This window comes from Chrysemys picta, chromosome 7 (assembly GCF_011386835.1).
Source record: "Chrysemys picta bellii isolate R12L10 chromosome 7, ASM1138683v2, whole genome shotgun sequence".
Lineage (NCBI taxonomy): Eukaryota > Metazoa > Chordata > Testudines > Emydidae > Chrysemys > Chrysemys picta.
Window position 1 is genome coordinate 45,004,561 of NC_088797.1, and position 12,729 is coordinate 45,017,289.

Below are 12,729 nucleotides of genomic sequence, written 5' to 3' on the forward strand. Positions count from 1 at the left end.
CAAAGAACAAAAAGGTTTAAAGATAAATAAAGCTGTGAAGCTGGAACAACGTAGAAAGCGGTGGAAAAACTTCAATCAGCCCCATTGTTGCTAATGGATGGGACTCAAAGAAGATGATAATAGGGTGGGGGACAAATCTTTTCTACCTCCATGTCAATTAGCTTCTGCTAAAGATGAGTCAGGGCTTGACTTTTGTTTTTAAAGTCACAGCCAGCAAAGCCAAAAGGGGCAGACTGGCGAGCGTCTAAGGCCCTAAGTCAGCAAGGCACTGGAGCACAAGTCTGCCTTTAAGCATGCATGTTGTCCCATTGATCCCAAAAGGCTGGATTCCGGTTATTCCAAAGTTGATGGTATTTGAATCCAGGATTTTGGTTTGGTCCTTTGTTTAAACAGGAGTGAGGTGTGAAATGTGGATCTGGATTTGGAGGCTGACCCTTCCACGCCAAAATCGGGGTGTATTTTGATTGGAGTTTTGGTTCATGCCAATTTCTGATAGTATGTTCAGTTTACTTTTATAACAGCTACTTTGGTGCTATTAAACCAGCAGATCCCCAGCATTAGCTTTAGAAATTTCATTCAATACAGTTGCGTCACCTCTTGTCTCTCAACATGTAGATAGTTGTGTGTCTGCATTTCCTTTATTACTTCGCTTCCTCTGAAGTGAACTTGCTGCAGTAACCAAGATTTCAGGCTGCTCCCCGGGGTGGTGTGGCCCCTGGCATAAGCGAAAGCTATTCTAATTGACAGCAGCCTTCCCTGCCTGCTTACGAGCTGCTCCACGTTGGGAGCTGCATGGTAAGAGCTGCATGCTGGAAGCCATTTGTGGTGCATAACAGCAATGTTATTGAAGGTACTTATAGACAGGGCTTGTGATTTTCAGCATGAAGAGACAAACCCAGAGAAAACACACCCAAAATAAAATGAACAACAAAAGAAATCAGTGTTTATCCAATATCTAATGGAAAAATACCGGAATGGTTATTTGTATCTAAGGGCTCGTCTACACGGAGCAGCAATACAGGGTGTGATTTCTAACATGAACTCACATATTGCACATTAATCAGTTGGTGCAGACCCTGCTGGTGCACACTAAAGGTTCCCAGTGCACTTTAATGTACAGATGTTTGAGACAGAACTCTGTTAAAGCGCACGAGGGAACATTACAAAGAGATTATCGATTACAGTATCTACAGAGGGCCCTTAAAACCTGACTTTTGGACATCTACATAAAACTCAAAAATGGCTAAAAATAAATCCCCCAAAATGATATTAGCAAACCCTGAAAAACAGAAGCCCTGCTTATAGACTGTGACATTTTTATGTGCCAGTAAATAGTGCTCATACTATCAACCTACATACATTACATCCATACAGACATATCACTTTTATAGCGCACTCCTAGAACACTCTGCGGCCCGGAATTGCTGGAGCGCAGAGAGCTCTGATCACTTCTCCTACCCTTGGTCCCAATGCCAACATGCCTCTAAAGGAGTGGCAGCACAGGGCTGAGTATGCCAATCCATCTTACCCTTCCATGGTGCCCCCTTTAAAGCCCTCGTGTACTGCTGGTCTGGAGTAAAGGGGCTGTAATGGTGGCTAGAATCTGACTCCAGGTATTCAAGGATTATACCTGATGGGCCAATTGTACCAAGCCGAACATGGCTCACAGAAGCACTCGTTGCAAGGATGGTCCTTTGAGGACAGATATCACAGCAAACAGGGTCCCTGTGCTTTCTTAGCACTGGAGAATCAAAATATGCAACGTACATCAAACCAAACAGGATTCTCAAACTGCTGGAGCCAAAAGTTCCCATGCAGGTATCTGGGTGGATGTGACCTTTTCTCATCACACCATACCCCAGCACTATGGCCTCCATCTCTGCCTGTTCTCTCCCTCCCTCACATACTATTTCCCCTTCATCTATTCCCGCACCACCCTGTGTTTGTTTTTCGCTCAGATCTTTTGGTTTTAGCATCTCCTGCTGTTACCTCCACACGGCAGCAGGCTGCTCAGGGTGACATGGAGAGCCTCTGAGAGCCAAGAAGAGACATGTGGGCTGGCGGGTGCCTGCCTCATGGTAACTGCTCAGTGTGCAGGGAGCTGCTCCTAGGGTTTGGCAAATTTTTTCATTTGTTTGAGTGAAAAAAATGCGGATTCAGTGACACTGACGTTTTGCAAATTCAAGCTGTTTTTGCCAAATTGTTCATTTCGGAAAAAACAACCCTCCCCGCAGATCAAAACATGTTCATGTTGACATTTTCAAATTGAAGTGTTTAGCTTTTGAATGGATTTTTGTTTCAAAATTTCCCTTTAATTTTACTTTAAAAAAATCAAAAACATTTAACATTGGTCAAAATTGAACGAAACGTTTTGTTGAACCCAAAATGATTTTTTAAAACCTTTTTGATATGCTGAAAATTTCAAATTTTTTTCTTTTCAGGCTGACCCAAAACGAGTTTTTTTTTTTTTTTTTTGGTTTACTTTTCAAAATTGCCCATGAACTGAAGGTTCCATTATTTGCCCAAATCTAACTGCAGCTGTGTTTGACGAGCGTAGAGGCTGCTACAAGAGTAGGGGTCAGAGGTGAGTGACCATCTCCTTTGCCCACAACAGAAGAACCACATTTTTTCTTGGGAGGTAGGGAAGGCAAGGTGAATCTGACATTATGTGGCTTTCCTCCCCTCCCTCCCCCCAACACTTCCTTCTCCACTGCCCCGTGCACTAGTCTAGTGCCTCCACCTCCTGACCAGGCTTGTGGTGGGGAACCACCGCTAAGGCTGGGAAACACTGGCTTCAAGCCCATTCCTTATAATGCTATTAAACAATTTCCTTTTAGAGCCATAGCTGCTGTGAGTGCACAGATTAAAAAACAACAACCCCCCCACCAACCTTTAAATATTTCATTTTAATCAATGGCTTTCAGTAAGTGCCTGCTGAGGAATTCAGGGGAGCGTTTTCTCTCTGACACACAGATACTTTCAATTATGAAAGATAGCTAAAAATAAAAGAAAATTATACTGTTCAGGCTTCTCTGGAGGTGGAAACAGACGGGGTGGGGGTGGGGGAAACGACGCGGGAGAGCCAGGGAAGACGCAAGGAAAGGCCATTTATTTTTAACCAAAGAAAATGTCAAGAGGAAGCCTGACATGATTATCTGGAACCTGCTACTCACCTTCTCTATTAATACTTCTGCCTCAGCTATTTGGTACATTTAGGGCCTGCTCCAAAGCCCATTGAAAACAAGAAGAGTCTCTCCATTGCCTTCACTTGCTTCAGCACAGGTGCTACAATCCTCTAGTTTTACTAATCGGGGGAAATAATTTAAGTTTTGCTTAAAAAAAAAGTTGTGTTTTTCATGTTTAATGAATGAGTAAAGTTTTTTGTAGCCTGTTACAAAGAGTATTGTTGGGGGGCAGGGGCGGGGAGCTGATAATATAGGGTTTGTTACACATACACAAAGAAAAATTATGGGGTATATTGATGATGATATTCCATTTTTACACTGTAACTGACATCAGTTGGCCATAAGCAGGGTTTGAACCGTAGATCTCTCACGCCAACTGCACAGGCATCTGCTATTTGAGGTAAGTGACTAACCACCCTAGCTGGCAGCTATAGCAGACTCATTAACCTCTTGTATGGACCAGACACTAGAGAGGAACATTGGCGCATCCTCCCTTACTGTGGGTTATAGTAGCACCTGTAATCAGCTATACACCAGCTGAGAATCTGTCCCTAAGTCAGTCTAGCACCAGTGGAACTACACTGATTTACACCAGCTGAGAATCTGATCCTCTGTGCTTTAGAAACTTATATCAGGATCACTATCCATATCAATATATCTGGGCATGAAGCCACCAGCCCTTAGGAAACTCCAACTAGTCCAGACAGCTGCAGTGCATCGCCTCAGTAAACACAAAAAAAACAGGAGTACTTGTGGCACCTTGGAGACTAACAGGCTACTGTGAACTTATGCATCAAACCTGTCTTTTGCTCCCTATGCCAGTTTCCATTGAGCTAGGTTCAAGGCTTCAGTCCTTATCTTCAAGTGGCTCTATGGCCTGGACCCAAGATCAACTAAAGCTCCAGGATATAGACCACAGTCAACAGCTCTGCTCCTCAGGTGCAATGGAGCTGTTGACTGCATGGGTAAAACTTGTTGTGACCCAACTACATCTTGCTGCCCACTGGCAGAAGACAGGGGTACAGGATCCCCTCGCTTCACCAAACTAATGTTATGTGACATCTCTAATGAAAGCCTCTGTCACGCTGGTCATCAGAATCATTGCAAGATTTATGTACAAAAAATGTGAAGAGGTACGTATATATACTAACAATTATGTTCTCTTGGTCTGTGAGTTAAAATAGATTACCAAAGGGTAATCCACATACACCTGGCAGGTGGGGGGTCTGTGGAGGGAGGAAAGAGATGCTGCTTACCCTGGCAGGTCTATGCAAATAGAGTATTGTATGGTTCACAATGAACACCCATTTACAGTCTGAGCAAAATACTAATCAATAGATTACAGTGGCTGGAGGAAAAAACAGCAGGAGTTATCCTGTTTAGGGGTAAGACCATGACTTTTTGAAACTATCTGGGGTACAGATGAACCCTTCAGTATTCCTTCATTCTGTGAGGACAAGCTGCCAGTCAGTAGGCTTGTTTTTAGGAGAAGAGGTCTCACCCACACTGGTTGAAAATGCTGGGGAAAGGACTTGGGGTAAACTACCTTTCAGGAGAGAGGGAAATGCCTTATTATTTGAGTCTCCAGAAAGCGTGGTATGATTTTGTTTTATATGGAACCATTTGTTTCCAATATCCTTCCTTACTAGTGGATCTCTGTTTGTTGATGATAAACGTACTTCTGTTTTCACCCTGTCTATCTAAGTGCCATGTGGTAAGCAGAGGGGCGATCCTGAGTTCAAGCTCACAAGCTGGTGTGTATTGTTCCTTTGGGAGTAGCGAGCCTGAGAGGTCTGTGAGTGTCAGTGGAACAGGGGCTCAGCACTCCAGGAGGGATGCTTGGGGTTGGCATGTGCCTACCGCTAACCTGAACTGAGAGCATGAGGCCAGTGGGGGCCTGGAAGGCAGGGCTTGTGTTGCCAGAGGCTAGTGGTTTCAGGGAGCTGATCAATTTTACTGGTGTATGGACCTTGTTCTAGCCCTCTGTACAGGGTGGATTTCTTGCTGATTTATTTGAGGTCTCAACTGAACATGTATAAAACACCTTGTAGCTCTCTGCTCCCTCTATGTGACTCAAAGTAAATTTCTATAATAAGTCATACAGGTCACCAGGGAAAGAGGTTGAGCTGCAAAAATTACACACACTGCAGCTGATATTTAAAGAATCATGTGTATGTATTATCTCTGTTTATGTTCCACTGCAAATTATAGTCACAGAAATAGTATTAAAATTACCTTAGAAGGGCAAAGTTTTATTATGTAGACTGCAGCTCAAAAGCCATAGGGTTCCTCTCCAGAACACCTGTTTTCTACGTGCCCTAGCAAAGTGCTCTGCATTAATTGGATTGTGTTCTCTGTGCCACATGTGCTAAGTTTAAATGAACAATCTTAATTAGCTACATTCTTCCTTGACTTTAAGTGGGCATTTTTTTTCTTTAAGATATTGCACATATACTGTGCTTTTGGAGCATGATGCTATGTAATGCCAATAGGGAACAATCTCCAATACTGGAGATCTCGTAATATGTTTTCTACCAATTACCATTGAAGAGATAAAGGGCTCAGACAATCCCTGCTCTAACTTTTTAATTTTAGTGGATGTATTTTACCCAAGGAGTTTGCCTGGTTATTCCACATAGTTTAGATTCTGTTAGTGGCTGCAGCTTTACATTATAGTGGGTTGTTTGTAGCCTGTATCTGTTAACGACTGGTCTGTTAACATAGCATGGTTTTCCTTTGGGCTAGCGAATGCTTTTCTGTGAGCCCACTGTACAGAGCTGCTATTGGTAGAGTAAGAAAAAGGGTCCATATCATGTCTATGAGAAAGGACTCTGACTATGGGAAATGAATCCTGTATTTCTCTAGTTCTCTTGTGGATGTGACATAAATGAACCAGGACCACTTATGATTATTGATCTTCTAGATATCATAGGTATGTATATGATACTATAGTATCTGAGCACCTCACGATCTTCAATGCTTTTATCCTCTGAAGCAGGGCAGTGCTATTATCCCCACAGTACAGATGGAAACTGAGGCATGGAGAGTCTAAATGACTTGCCCAGGGTCACACACAAAGTCCAAAACAAACGGCAAAGAGTTACAAAGGGATCTCTCAAAACTGGGTGAAAAAATGGCAGATGAAATTCAGTGTTGATAAGTGCAAAGTAATGTACATTGGAAAACGTAATCCCAACTATACATACAAAATGGGGTCTAAATTAGCTGTTACCACACAAAAAAGTTCTTGTAGTCACTGTGAATAGCTCTCTGGAAACTTCCATTCAATGTACAGCAACAGTCAAAAAGGCTAATGGTATATTAGAAACCAATTAGAAAAGAGAGAAAATTAGACAGAAGATATGACAGTATATAAATCCATGGTGTGCCCACACCTTGAATTCTGAGTGCAGTTCTGGTTGCCTCATTTAAAAAAGGATACAGTGGAACTGGAAGAGTTTCAGAGGAGGGTCACAATGATGATCAAGGGTATGGAATGACTTTCATAAGAGGAGAAACTAAAAAGATTAGGGCTGTTCATCTTAGAAAAGAGACAGCTAAGCAAGGATATGATAGAGGTCAATAGAATCATGAATGGTGTGGAAAAAAGTGAACAGACAAGTGTTATTTACCCTTCCCCACAATACAAAAATCAGGGTTCACCCAATGAAGATAATAGGGAGCAGGTTTAACACAAACAAGACAAAGTACTTTTTTCACACGATGCACGACTAACCTGTGGAACTCATTGCCATATTGAGATGGCCAAAAAGTATAACTGGGTTCAAAAAAGAATTAGATAAGTTCCTGGAGGCTAGGTCCATGAATGGCTATCAGCCAAGATGGTCAGGATGCAATCACATGCTTACAGTGACCCTAAACCTCTGACTTCCAGAAGCTGGGAGTGGAAGATGGGGTGGATCATTCCATAATTGCCCTGTTCTGTACACTCCCCCTGAAGCTCTGACAATGGCCACTGCTGGAGACTGGAGATGGGCAAGATGGACCATGGTCTGACCCAGTATGTCAGCTCATATTCTTATCTCACCATCGCTGCTTCCTTGTAAATTTGAATTGCCTGATTCCTCTCAGGTGGGGCTCATCTTGTAATCAGGGCTGGTTTATCCCCAGGCTCTGCAGTCCAAGGGCAAGCCACCCTTTTACGCCAACTGTAAGTGGGCATATGCCACATGCAAATCACGATGGACAATTTCATTATTCCCTGGGGAAACATTTCTTGTGGGACATTGGCACACTTGGCAGCCTGAGGGGGGCAATGAAAGCAAGGGTGCTTATCCTAAGGGCTGTGCTGGATTTGTGTTGGTGCTGAACAGGTTAAACAATGCTATCCAGTTCAGTGCTATGGCTGGGGATGTTAGACATGGGAGACACATTTCAGGGGTTGGCCCACAGCAGGCTGGTAGTGGGATGAGACTCTCCCTACAAAGAGCCTCGGGGAGAAGAGGAAGTATACACAGGATCCCCCATAAGTAGCATGCTGCTCACTTTGATGCCAAAGATTCCCTTTCCCTACCCTTTATTTTATTCCTCCATCCCCTTGTTCCCATGGGAGAGGGAGTTTCAACAACTTTTTCTTGGTCCAGCTCTATTAGTCATGTACATAAGTGCTTTACTGAACTTAAGCATGAGCTTAAAATTATACATGTTCTTATGTGCTTTGCTGAATTGGGGACTTGGTGGAGACTTAGCCAGCATCTGAGAAAGACTCTGTGCAGAGGAGTGATCCAAGAATCTCCCTGTTCAGTCCAGCATCAGCAGTTCACTCAGGGGGCTGGACTGGCTAGGAGGTTGCCTTATGGAATCAACTGAAGCAGCAGCACAGCAGTAAGAAATTAACTGTCTCAGTTCTTCAAATAAAGAGCAAGGATTGATGAAGACGGGATCCTGCTAAGAGAAAAGAACAGGAGTACTTGTGGCACCTTAGAGACTAACAAATTTATTGGAGCATAAGCTTTCGTGGGCTACAGCCCACTTCTTCTACGCATCCGAAGAAGTGGGCTGTAGCCCACGAAAGCTTATGCTCCAATAAATTTGTTAGTCTTTAAGGTGCCACAAGTACTCCTGTTCTTTTTGCGGATACAGACTAACACGGCTGCTACTCTGAAACCTGCTAAGAGAAAGGAAGAGTGTAACCAGGCTGAAAAGAAAGGGAGGCAGATCAGGTGAAGAGGACAGGCTCTAAAACTGCCAGATGGCAGAGGAAAGCCTCAGGGATTTCAAAATGTTGTTAAGCTTCTGGGGAGCAGAGTCTTTGCAGAATCCTAGCATCCAGCTATATCAGTGGGGCTAGAAGAGATGGGGAGAGATCACAGAGGCCAGTTTCCAGCTCTGTGTGAATAGCTGGTAGTTAATGAGGGGCTGATACTCCTCCTCAAGACTTAGTGCTCAGGGACAGAGCTTTTTAGTTTCTCCTCTTATGAAAGTCATTCCATACCCTTGATCATCATTGTGACCCTTGATCTTTTTGTTCTGTGTTTGTACAGCTTCTAGCACAATGGGGTCTGGTCCACGACTGGAGCCTGGAGGTGTTTCCACTAATACATACTCCTCCTCCCCTACCTTCTTGGGGATACAGAGTATCAGTTCAAGACGTGCAGTGTACCCTCAACAGAATAAGCCATGATGCAATTACCAGAGACATGCTTGGAAGCCGGGCAGCACCGTGATCTGAAGCAGAGACACGAAAGGGGAAAGTGCCTGCCAATAAATTCTGCATTACTCATTATTGACTTGACTTTGCTGGTTGTCACGATCTACCTGTTCATTACCAGAGACTCGACAAAGCTGCTGGAGCTCCCTGTTAATGAGCTGTATTTGCAGCTTTCAAAGGATGATAGTTCATCAGTTCAAGGTTTTCCTTCTTTTTTATTCCTATGCCGCTGGGGGACTTGCCAGATTACTTTCTTTGCCCCACTGCAGGTGGCTTCTTGCACTTGTCCTGGAGAAGAACTCCATGTGCTGCTAAGTTTTTCCTACTGGCTACTTTTCTGCTCCCTGCAGGGGTGGTAAGATGGGTAAGAAGGGGACTCAGGTGACCCCAGACTCTGGAATGGTGCTTCCCAATGAGCCCCTCTGTATTAACGTGACAATGAGCAACTTTGCTTCCAGCAATGCACAATGACGGTGAATTCAGCCACACCCTCCCACTGGACACCCAGTGGTAGATGATACAAAGAAGCTTCGCAGGTTCCTATCAGCTCTGTGTTGCTGACTGTTGAGATTTTAATCACCAAGTCTTGTGATAGATGCTGTTTTCCTTAAAGCCCTGGGTGCCTGGAATCAGATTATCACCAAAGAATCAAGTTTCATTTAAAGGAAAAGGAAGTGTCTAGCCCTCATGGCTGCAGAGAACACTTTGAACATGTGACCCCAAGAAGCTCGAACAGGAGGAGGAGAATAAAAAGGACTCTGACATCTGTTAAAATCCCATGGATTTTTGTGATCCAGTACCTGATTTTCTTCTTGGTGTTGGCAATCAGCCCAATGGAAATGCCCACCTAAGCTACTGCTGCTCCCCACCTCACCCTGCCCAGTGCAGGTGTGGTTGAAGAACACTCTTCTAATCTTACCCGAATCCTGCTTCAAGAAACCATCCCCATTCAGGGCAATCCTTAAGCACATGCTTAATCACTCGCGCACATGCTGTCCTGAACAGGGCTGATCTTAAGCACACACCTACATGCTTTCCTGAATCGAACCTTAGGAGACCTAGCAGTGTTTAGACTCTGTTATTAAGCACTTAGTTATTCACTTGATGGTGACTGGTCAAGGGGTGGGTGGAATCTGTGATCCAAGGGAGAAAGGGTCTATCTCCCAGCCAACCAGTCTCCAGAGTATACTTTTGAAGAATGTATCGGAAATCTCCTTTTATGCTCATTAGAGACAATCAATGATTTAGGAATTCAATTATGAAATGTTCCATGGAAGGAAGTTCAAAAATGAAGGCAATTAACATTACTCTAAAGGAAGGAAACATTTTTTAATGCATCATTATTTTTATAACTTATTTTTTAAAAAGTGAGTTATCACTCCCAAAGATGCTCTTACACGCAAGTGCATCTTCTCAGCCAGGCCCTGATTTTCCTCAGACATAGGAAAGTGCGGTGGGGAGGCTGCAGCTAAGTGGGATAGACAAAAAGGGTTTCTGTGGGAGATAAAATCATTAAGGAAAACAGCGAGTGACTGAAAGCGATGGAGAGCTAGAACGGTTCAGCAGTCAGTGTGAAGCTCTGTTAGAGTGCATCTCTACATCGGGGTGGATTCATTCTGTGACCCCCTCCCATGCCACACACACACAGCTCACATTCATTCATTGTTATTTACCTGATGAGCACATTCCATGTGCTGGGCATGGTAGACATGAGACGACTAATTTAGGAATGAATACTGGGCTAGGGGGCTGCAATTCACAGGCTGGGGGAGTTCAAATGCCTGTCCTCACCACTGATTTGCCCTATGGCTCTGAGCTTCTAACTCAGCGCATGGCTACACTTGCAGATATAGAGTACTTTGAGTTAAACCAGCCTTCGTAGAGTGCAGCAGGGAAAGTACTGGTGTCTGTCCACACTGACAGCTGCCAGCGCACTGGCGTGGCCACAGTAGCAGCTCTTGCAACGGCCACAGAGAGCAGTGCATTGTGGTAGCTATCCCAGCATGCAAGTGGCTGCAACGTGCTTTTCAAATGGGGGTGGGGTGGAGTGTGACAGGGAGTGTGTTGTGTGTATGTCGGGGGGAGAGAGTGGGTTTTGGGAGGAGGCTGAGAGCATGTCAGCAGGCTGTCTTGTAAGTTCAGACAGCAGCAGACCCCCTCTCCCCCCCGCCTCTCTCTCTCTCACACACAGCATTCCACAGCAATGGTTGCTTTGTCTCAGAGCAGATAAGCATGCTGGCTGTCAGAAACGGAGCTTTCAAAGGACATATCCGCATTCCTGCAGCGATTGCAAAACAATGACAAGAGTGGCCACTTGATTTAAGGGGATTATGGGACGTTTCCGGAGGCTGATCAGAGCGCAGTAATGCAACACCTCGTTCACACTAACAGCCAGGCATTTCAGCCAATGCTCACCAAGCGTTAATCTTCTCGCTGAGGTGGAGTACCAGGAGCTCTCTAGCCTTGGAGTCAGAGCACTCTACGTGCCTTACCAGTGTGGACAGGGAGTAAGCTGGAGCGCACGGGGCTGCTTTAATGCGCTCTACCTTGCAAGTGTAGCCAAACCCTCCGCGGCTGATCTTCAGCAGTCCTGAGCACCCATAACACCATTGGAAGACAGTGGGAATTAGGGGTGCTAATCACCTCTGAAAAAAAATCAGGCCTTGACGGTCAAATCAACAAAGATGGGTGTCGATAATCAGCCTGCTTTTAGGCACCTAAAAGCTGATTTAGGCACTGATTTAGGGTGAGATTTTCCATCTAACAACTTAGGAGCACAAATCAAAGTGACTTTTAATAGGGCTTGTGAGCCTAAGTCACTAAGATGCTGTAGAAAACCCCTCCCATATTCAGATATTAGAACATGCATTTGGGGGCCTAAATGCTTTTTGTTCTGTGTTTGTATGGCACCTAGCACAATGGGGGCCTGGCCCATGATGGGGCTCCTAGGTACTATTGCAGTACAAATAACAGACAACAATTCTGACTGGAAATGAAAGGCTTCCCCCGATATCGGGGGTATTCTCTTGCCCTGAAGAAGCTTCACATGAGAAAATCTGGAACAGAGCAAACTGCAGGGGAAAAAAGGGAAGCGTCTCAGGTCTTTTTCAATTCTTGCTCTCCTTCCAAATCTCAAGCACCCCCCTGTTTTAATAACTCTGTCACCCTTCTAGAGTTCAGACAAAGGAGCAATGGAAAATGTATTTCAGTCACGTGGGTACCTGGGGAAATGAAGCAATCTCTTTAATGTTTCAAACCCTAATTAGGAGGCTCTTGTACTTACTCCAAAGCTGTTCTCTGCTAGAAAGGAGACCAGCAATTACCTCAGGAGGTCACTTTGAAGGTGGGCTAGAATAATATTTAAAATAAAGAATCGTATGGATTGTTTGGAGCATCATAATGAATAAAACCCCAAACACTGATTAATGAGAAGGTTTTCATGCAAGGTTGTTACTTTGCTTCAGGCTGTCTCGTTCCACCTGGCAGGGCAAAAAGGAGTCACTGCTACCGGCCACTAAGAAGGCTACTTAATAGGAAGGTCAGGGAGGAATCTCAAGAGTTCTTATCTGTGATCAGACCCAAGAGGAGAAGAAGGTGTCAATGCTAGCAGAACCGGCTCCAGGCACCAGCATAGCAAGCTGGTGCTTGGGGCGATACATGGAAGGGGGCGGCATGTCTGGCTCTTCAGTGGCAGTTCGGCGGCGGGTCCCTCGGTCCCTCTTGGTGGGAAGGACCTGCCGCCGAATTGCCGCTGAAGAATGAAGCAGCGGCGGTAGAGTCGCAGTGGAAGTGCCGCAGATCGCGATTGCGGCTTTTATTTTTTTGCCTGCTTGGGGCAGCAAAAACCCTGGAGCCGGCCCTGAATGCTAGCAT